This window comes from Callithrix jacchus, chromosome 1 (genome assembly GCF_049354715.1).
Source record: "Callithrix jacchus isolate 240 chromosome 1, calJac240_pri, whole genome shotgun sequence".
In the NCBI taxonomy this organism is placed as follows: Eukaryota; Metazoa; Chordata; class Mammalia; order Primates; family Cebidae; genus Callithrix; species Callithrix jacchus.
In genome coordinates, this window is record NC_133502.1 from 100,056,172 (window position 1) to 100,066,090 (window position 9,919).

Here is a 9,919-nt window from a genome sequence, read left to right on the forward strand (position 1 = left end):
GAATGTCAGTGCTCTGGCCATCCTCATGTCTTCTGAACAGTTAGATCTTTTCTCTGAGTCTCACGCCTTTCTTTCTACCTTCATATTTCCATGCACCCCCAAATAGGCTGAGGCTGCCTGCTGTCACTCCTGTAGCACCTTTTAAAATTTGTCAACATCCTTGTTGCCCTTATACTTGTTACATAGACAGATGCCCTTAGCCACCTTGTCTACTGCTACCTCCCTTCTGTTGTGTATAGTGCTTGATACTTTAATAGTACTAATTGTTGAATGGATGATCAGAGAATTAAGTGGTTAAATAAGAAAGGTGTTGCAAAGAGTTTCTGCAAACACTCCCCCCTCAAATGCACACATAGACACACATACATGATGATGATGGACAATGTAAATAAGAGGCAGTATATTTTAATGTCCGTGGGTATGAGCTCTGAGGCCACTCTGCCTGGGTTTGAACCTGGCCTCAGACCTAGTAGGGTAACTATGAGCAAGGGACTTAACCTCTGTGTATCTAAGCTTCTTTATTTGTAAAATAAGAAGGATATCAGTACTTTTCTTTTGGAGTTGTTCTGAAAACTAAATGAGCTAATCTATGTAAAGGGCTTGAATAGTGCCTGGCCCTTTGATTGCCCTCTATTAAACAAACAGACATTTTGCAGCACCACTGGCTGCATTGGTCTTGTTCAAGACCCCTGGGTACTGCCACCAATGAATAACAGAACTCCAGGAGTATGCCAGGTCACATGGGGGATAGAACATTTCAGAAGATTCTCTTTGACATAAATTCATTGACTACCTTCCATGTACATTCTTGGTGTTTCAATGCACACAAAGTTGGAGTATCATATAGGTTAGGTTATTGTGTAGGGTGGATTAACAGAGGAATAAAGAAGGAGAGAGAAAGAAGGTTCTGAAAATTAGGAAAAGTGTGAATGGAATCATGATTGGCTGCTAGGATCAAGTAGTGGAAGGAATAAGGAAAATACTGGGCCCTGACTGGGATTTTGAATCTAAATGATAGTGAAAATGGTAGTGGGATGATGGAGTTCTTTAACTAAATGGAAACTGACCTTTATGTTTATAATGTGACAAATAGTCTGTTGAAAAAGAAAGATTGCCTGTAGATACATTCCAAAATCCACAAGATGGGAATGAATCTCTAGGAAAGCATATTATTTTGCAAGATTTAAAATTAAAAAAAAAACTTTTCTCCTCGAGATATCAGCATTGAAATATGTTTCCATAGCTATAAATGTAGAAAAAGATAAAAATACTTCAACTTGAAGTAACAGGGTAAGATAAATTTTCATATGCAAAATTCTAGGAATATGCATTTTCTTTATTTTTCCTGAAATTATTTTTGCATCCACATATAAGATTTATTTGTGAGTTTATACTAATTTTTTGCAGAGGTGAGAATTTAGTCGTAGGTCCTTTAACTTGTGATCTGTCTGACTGGTAGTTCCTGAGCCACATTTCACAGCATTTGACTTAAGATTTACAGAGTTCCTCATTGTCCTTAGGATGCTGGCTTTCTGAATATCTTTCAGTCCAAGTTTTCTTGCACATTTTCCCATTGCTGGGTATGGAGTAGAAGTTGAGATCTGGATAATTACCTTTTCAAAGAGAGTCTTACAAGTAGTTCGTGTTTGATTTTAGGGGTAAAATTATTTAATTTGCCGCAAATTTCTTCTTGCTCAATCATTTCAGAAACAGATGTTTTACCATTTAGATAAAATCTAAAATCTTCTTAACATGATGTCTAAGGCTCTTTGTGATCTGGCTCCTGCCTGTTCACTCGCCAAGTCAGTCAATATTTACTGAGCCCAACTATACTAGTCCTGAGTACTGTTTTAGACAGTGGAGATACACGGTGGATAAGACAGAGTGTCAATGAGATTACATTCTGGTGTGGTTTGAGAACAAACTTGTAAACAAAAGGAAGATCCACATACTGCCTCCTCCCACATTTCTCCAACCAAAAGTCTACACTGGGGCATAGGAAACTCTTTGTTAGACACCCCATGCTCTTTTTCACCTCTAGCCCTTTACTTAGGCTTTGCTTTCTGCTTGGAATACCACTGTCCACTCGAGTTTCCCTACCCAACTTCTGTACATCCTGCACACCTCAATTCAGAGATCACTTCCAGCAGCTATGTCCATCTCCGAAGTCTGAGCCAGATCCTCCCTTCCATGCATATCTTCCCCAGTGCCCATCACAGCACTTTATTAGACTGGGTTGTCATGATCAATTCACTTGTGTGCCTGGCATGTCCAGTGATTCCAGCCTTCCTTTATAATTTTTTGAGTAGGGGGTAAACTTTCTCCTCCATGAATACACACTTCAGCAGACTCACGATTTTCTGATTCCTCTAGATTTCTATGCCACAGACCTGTTTGAAGCCCCGGAACATCTCAGAATCATGTTGTCGAATGAATAAAATAAAATATAGTATTATAAAGCAAACCAATGATATTGAAAGACTGTTTCCAAAATGCTTTTGAAATTGGTGATACTAGCAGGATTACTGTTGCTTTAATGGCACATGAAACTACAAAATCTGGTGATAGGTCTTAAAGCCACCATGATTATGACATAGGGATGAAGGTGAACAGTATTTCAAGACATCTACAAGACTCTAACGTGAACTGTAAGTGTCTGTGATTTCTCTTGGTCACATAGTCACAGGTACTGATAATACTACCAAGGTTTAGTTGCCAGCCTTTCGTATTAAATGAAGGTTGTTAGAGTTTAGTGAAAATAAACAGGTAATTTTTTTTTCCTAAACATGATAGAAATAGGAATTCCTATCTTCTCTGAGTTAAAAACATATTATTTTTAAGTTGCAAACATATATATTCACATGAGGATTCCCATGTAGCAATCAAAATGCCAAGCCCGACTTGGTGGTGCCAAGTCTTCTCACTCCTCCGGCTCGGATCATCTGCTGCAGCCTAGAAGCTCACTGGGGGAAGGAGGGCTGGGTCCTCCTGCTTTGTCCACCTTACTCTACGCTGATCTCTTTTTACTGGTACACTCCCCTCAAGGCTCCAAGCAAGGGGAGTATGGTGCTAACACTATGGGAGATAAATGTCACAGAAGAAAAAGAATGCAGGTGGCCAGCAATTCTTGCCTGCCAGGAGTATTGAAGATCAAGTAAAATATGGCCCTTGCTGGAATATGTTTCAGCCCACCTCCTGCCTTGTTACTGCCTTGAAACCACTCTGGTTTAGTTAGCCCTTTTAGAGTTATGAATGCTGGCTGAGGAAGCAAGAAAAGGTAAAAGCAAAACTAAAACATACAAATCCAACAGGCGTGTGCCCCCATGCCCAGCTAATTTTTGTATTTTCATTAGAGGTGGGGTTTCACCATTTTGGCCAGATGGTCTCGATCTCTTGACCTCATGATCTGCCTGCCTTGGCCTCCCAAAGTGCTGGGATGACAGGCGTGAGCCACTGTGCCCAGTCATAGCTGTGTTTTATGCATTTGAAAAGTAAGGTCCCTCTCACCTTCCACTTAGAGAAACAATGTTTCCCCCTTGGGCACAATATCACCCCCCTTGAGAATTCATGTCTAGAGGACTTCCAAGACCTAGGAATTGCCTAGTTGGAACAGAGATCATTGTACCAAGTATTGTGTACAGCTAGGCTTAGGACTCTGATAGACCTGGTGTTGGATTCCACTTCCGACACTCCTAATTCTGTGACCTTGGGCAACTCACAAAACATATCTTGAGTTTTAGTTTGCTCATTAAAAAGTAAAGAAAGTTAAGTGCTTTGCACATTGCTTGACACCTTGTTCATGATCAGAGTGGATGTTCTTTCTAGTTATTTGCCAGGCTGTTTCCCCGCCTCTCCGCATAGAACACCAAATAGACACCAGATGAAGTGAGTTATGTGCTAGTTAGGTCAAGGAGTGATACAAATGTGAGCAACTAATTTGCAGATATTTTTTTCTCCTTAAAGAATCTTACTGATAAAGAGCATGACAACTTTATCGTCTAAAGGGATATGCTCACTTGAAAGGCTTGGACCACTGGGATGCTCTGTCTCTGCTTCTTCTCACCGGCCTTTCCTTACTCTGGAAAGGAGGCTGCAGACCACCTCAAAACGTTAAAAACAAACAACATTCAGATGAACTGTAATCTAGAAGAAAGTTAGTTCCTTTTCAGTTGTGTTTCCTTAGCCTAAGGTGACTCTGTACATAAGTACTGGGAAAAAAGCAAAAAAAGAGAAAAGAGAGTGATAGAGGAACAGTTCTAAAGAGATGAACAAAAGCAAAAAATGCTCCCTTCCCAGTGCTGATGGTATCTAGGAAGGAGATTAAGGCGGTAGTTATTTTCTAAATGGGGTGTTTAAATAGATCAGCTCTCAATTTCTAGGAGATGGAGTGATGATGCATTTGGATAATCCAGGACATTTGATTTTCCTTTACCCATAAGACATCAAAATTTTTGCCATATTACAAAGTCTTAAAGTCTGAGACATGGAAGAACTTTAAGGTAACAACTCCAAGTTTTTGACAAATTAGTTGAGAAAACTGAGACCCCACCAAAGAGCAGCAGACTGGTGGACATACCCAGGTTTTCTGATCTCAGATCCACTGGTCTTTTGGTTCCAAGGTAGTAGTTAGTAAAACCAGGTCTTGGAAAAAGCACAGGGCGTGGAGTACAATTAACTGAGACATGGATCTAACTCTTCCCCTTATCAGAAAGGTAGCTTTAGAAAAATCAGTAAATCAGATCTGTTCTGATAAATAACAGCATTGTGGAAGACCAGAATTCTACTTGAGGAGCAAATATATCTGCACATTGTAGGTGCTTCCTCAATAAAACAGTATCTCAAAATTCAAACCTAGGTCTTTTGGTTTCCAGAATACTGGCTCCTTAGATTGGAGACCTCTCAAATGGGTCCTAATCAGTTTTCATCTGTGTCAATTTTTATCATAAGAAGTTTTTCAATATCATACATTATAAGAAAATGCATATTAAAACTATAATGATATATCACTTTTCCTAATGATTAACTTGTCAATTGCAAAAGGTTTGATAGTAAATTGTGTCAGGAAGTATTTAGGGAAACAGGCACATGCATGGTTTGGAGTATTAATAGATACCACCCATTTGGGGGATGAGTTGGCAATATTTATCATAATTTAAGGTGCACATATCTGGAACTCAGCAGTTTCACTTGCACATATATGTCTACACATCCAAAATGCCTTATCATTGCAGCATTATTGAAACACAACCTAAATATTCATTTAAAAATGAGTTAAATAAAATTATGTTACATTTATACAATGGAGTATAATGCAGCATCAGGAAGAATGAACCAGCTCCACATATACTGCTCTGGAACCATGTCTAAGATGTACTTTCTTTTTACGTGAAAAAGAAAGATACAGAATGATATGTATACTATGATGTGGTTTGTGGTATAAAGGATATGAATACATATATGCTTAGTTATGCATAGGCTATATATGGAAGGTTACAGAAGAAATTCAGGAGAGGAGAATTTGTGAACTGGGAGACAAGAGTAAGAATGAGATTACTGCTTGGTATCCCTTTTAGAAACTTCTGAGATTGACTCCATGTACATGTATTAGCCATTTAAAAAATAAACACAAAGCCGAAAAGAAGCCCAGTCAAGCAAAATACTTGTGGTCTCCAGTGCTGACACAGACTGCCCACCTGCTCTAATCTGCTTGGCTAACCTTCTGTGGCTCTCTAACCTCTTGGATCCTCACCTTGGCTTTTTCGGTTAACTTCCAATACCACCAGCCTCCTTTGTCCTGATGACTCATTGCAGACACGTGCCTCTGGCTTCCCTCGCTGTCACTCTCTCCTGGACACGAGGCTATGAATGCTCTCTGGCTCTGTGCTCTGTGGAGTTCAGCTTGCTGGAGCCACCCACTCCTGGCCAGGCCAGCCAGATCACTAGTTAGCATGCACCTTCTGGCTCCAGACACTGCCTATGTACAAGGAGAAAATGGTCTACTTGGTTGTCCATTGCAAAGAGGTACAAGCAGGGCTGCCTATAGCAACATTTTACCTTTGATTGACCCAGGACATCTTGGTTTCTTCATTTACTTGTTTCCTTATTGGTTTATCTGTTGGTTAGTTATTTTTTTAGTGATTCAGTCTATACTTCTGAATGAGAGAAACAAAAGCTACAGTCCAATGGGATTAATATTAGGAGCATACCTCCAGATTTCATATTCCTCTATGTTCCTATTCTCCAACCCAATGGATAATTAATTTTATTATATCCTGATAGCATGAGGCAATAATTAAACTTTTTGCCAACTGAATATGTTGTATGAACAGTGGCAACTTTGAGGAGTCATAGTGACCTCTCTTTAACCTTCACTAGCTAGAAAGATCTACAAGGTACAACAAAGAAGCATTCAGTTTAATGACATGTGCAAATGCGCCTTATTTCCCTTGGCTTATTTTTTTTTTTTTTGAATCAGTAAAATTCTTATTATTGAGTCTTTTCAGGGTTTCAATTCTTTCAAAGGGCACCTTGGGGAGAACAATGAATGCCTTTGGCCAATTGACCACTTTCTATCTTCAACCACCATGGACCCAGGATGAGGTTACAAGTGCTGCCAGGCACCCCATCAATATTGAAAAATGCCTCTGGCTTGATTAAACTTCGGAAATGCCTCCATTGATTCTATTCAAATATTTATCGAACACCTATCTCAGACCTGGTACACTAGACCTCAGAAAAGTCACCTTTGCCCAAGCCTGGGAGGGGGAAGTGTACAGGAATTCTGGGTGAAAAAAAGAAATTCCTCATGGGATGACTAAAAAATGGGTTAGTTCAGCTCTAAGCAGAGAAGGATCCAGGAGAAAAAAAATCACTGGGCCGAAGAACACTGATAAAAGTTTATGGCCCTTGTTACCAGCCAGACAACCTGACCTGAACTGGAATCCAAGAAGTAAAGAAACTAGAGTGGCAGCAAATATGAGCAATGACCTTCATAAAATCACCTTTCTGAGGCACCATCTTGAACAACTGGACAGAAAAAAGCATTACAGTCTCTTAACTCGTCCTACAGAAAATATTTTTTAATGACACAGTGTTAAATTTAGTATTTCAGAGTACAGACTTGAGACTGGACTTGGTGGCTTACACCTGTAATATCAGCATTTTGAGAGGCCAAGGTGGGAGGATTTCTTGAGGCCAGGAGTTGGAGACCAGCCTGGGCAATATATGAGACCTTGTCTCAACAAAAATTAAAACATTAAAAAAAAAATAGCCAGGCATGGTGTCATACATCTGTAGTCCTAGCAACTCAAGAGGCTGAGGTGGGAGGATAGCTTGAGCCAAACAAGAGTTTGAGACTACAGTGAGCTATAATCACGCCATTGCACTCCAGCCTGGCTATTTTTTTCAGAGCAAGACTTTTCTCTAAAACAAACAAACATATAGAGACTCCGGAGACACATTACCTACCTGGGTCTGCATCCAGGCTTTACCTCCAAATTTGCTTAGCCTCTCAGTGCCTCACAATCCTCATCTGTAAGATGGGGATACCATAGGATTCATCACATGTGATTGTTTCACAACAAAATGAGTAAAGCACTGAGTTGGCACCAGAACCCTAGTGAGTACTCAAAAATACAAACAGTTAACTGTGGCAAGTTTTGCCCTTCTGAAAATGACCATGTCTTCCAAGGAGTGGGATTGTTAATTTGCCTAGTTCTGAATTTTGTTCTTTGAAATTTTTGCACTGCAAAATACTTTTTTTTCCTTTTTAGTGGATTTGCTTTGTTGTCCTTTCCACATTATTTTTTGTCTGCACAGAATTTATACAAACAAAGGCAGCCACATGGTCTGTAGTCCCTGGAATGTGTTACTGATGTACATGCGCTCCTTAAGTTCAAGTGGAGCCACATTACTGGCTTAAAATGTCATGAAGAGGTTGCAGCTGAAAACCCCTGAGGTCAGGTATGATTCGTTTCAAATTTTAACCTATTTCTTATTGTAAGTATCATTAATAATGCTGACTAAATGATTATATTTCCAAAAGCCTGCCTAAATCATCTTTTCCCTGAACTTGTGTTTGTATTAATACTGTTAAAGTCACTTCTTCATGAAATAAAAATTTCTCATGTTTATTTAAAATAGTCTGCATTTGCGCACAAGTTGACATTGCCTGAGGAGAAAGTCAAAGACCTTATCAATAAGAACCCTTTTGAATTTGCCCTCAAGATAGTGACAATTATCAGGAATATATTTGTCCAATTCTGTCATCTGCAGAACTTAAGTATGAAACAAGTTGTCAATGGTCTTGTCAATTTTTTTGTCCCCACAATACTTCTTGTCCTATGAGTTGAGCCCTAGTAACTTTCAAATAAATTCTATTTTTGCAATCTGATTGCAGTTCTGACCATATGGACCTATTCAGACTTTTGTAACATTCCATTTCCAAATGATTTTCTGCCAATTCAGTTCAAGCTGCAAATCAGATCTAACCTCTGTAATGAAAAGAACTGCAGAGAAAACCCTTTTCCAATTGTCCCCTAGAACCGTTCCTTAAAGGACCTCCCACTTTAAGGCCAGTAATAATTGTCACGAGCATACCCATGGTCATGCTTTTTGATTTCATAATCTGTTTTGTTTAAGTGAAACTGAGTTATTTTACCCAGCCCCATGCAATGGAAGACAGGTCCGCTATTAACGCCACAGCTGCCGCTACTCTTACAGCAGTAGATTGGTTATCCTAGTACCTCTAGGTGGCAGTGCAGCCCAAGACAACGTGCTGAGTCCTCGGTTTCCTCCCCTCCCCCTCTCTCTGGGTTGGCAGCACAGGTTGGATTGGCATACAGGGAAAATAATCATTAACAATAAATGCAATCAAAAGAAGTAGGTTATTATAGTGGCACATTGGAACTGCTTTTGTTAGAAGTCTGTCAGCCTCCCATATGAATTGTTGTTTGGGAGGAGTTTACCACTCAGCTGTGAAGATTTGCTGGAGGTTAAAAATGCCACTTGCTGGGACTCAACCTTGTTGCCTATTTATTCCTGAGAAGTTTGGTTTTAGATGGTTGGGTGGCTTTGAAGTAGCATGCAAAGACACACAGATGGGTCTCTTTTGCTTAAGGCCATTCATAGCTGTTTTTGTAATACTGAAATGCACTATGACCCAATGACATGCTAAAGTGTCATGGGCCACACCAGAGTGCATGTCCTTATGAGGATTTCAAGATTACATTCTAAAAAGTACTGTTGTGTGAGTAGGTAAAATATTATTATAAATTGCTGCTTAGTAAAATATTCAGATTGGTTTAGCAACAACCCAGGTCCTCCACCTCATCTGAGGCCAGTCCCTTTCTCCCCTCTTCTTCTAGGCCATCCTTCCCTCTGCTGTAAAATGAAGAGTCACTTTCCATGAACATTAACATCAGATGTTAAGTCAGGGTGGTCCGCATTATGCTACGACAACAAGTGAGCCCCAAATTCGATGACTGAACACCACCAGAATACACTTCTCATTTGCACAGCCTGTCTGACTTGGGCCGTGGGTAACTACGTTGCCCACTGTCACTGAAGTGCTATCATCTTGTAAGTGCGCCATCTAGAATAAGAGTTCTTCTCTTCTGTATTCTGTTCTGGGACCCATACACATCACTTCTGTCCCCAGCTCATCGTTGACAACTAGTGACAGGTCCTCACTTCACTGCAAGGGAGTGGGGAAATATCAGGCAGACATCTCATCCTCCATCATAAGTCACTTTTAGCTCTGCATTTTAGGATTCTGTGATTCTGATGGTGGGGACAATCTTATTAACTTTTTAATGCTTCCAACTCCTAACACCAAATGCTTGTTAATTCCTCAAAAACTAAATGTAATGGAATACCTTGAAGAACTCCCAAGCTCACATCAAGGGGCAGGCTCTTGTAA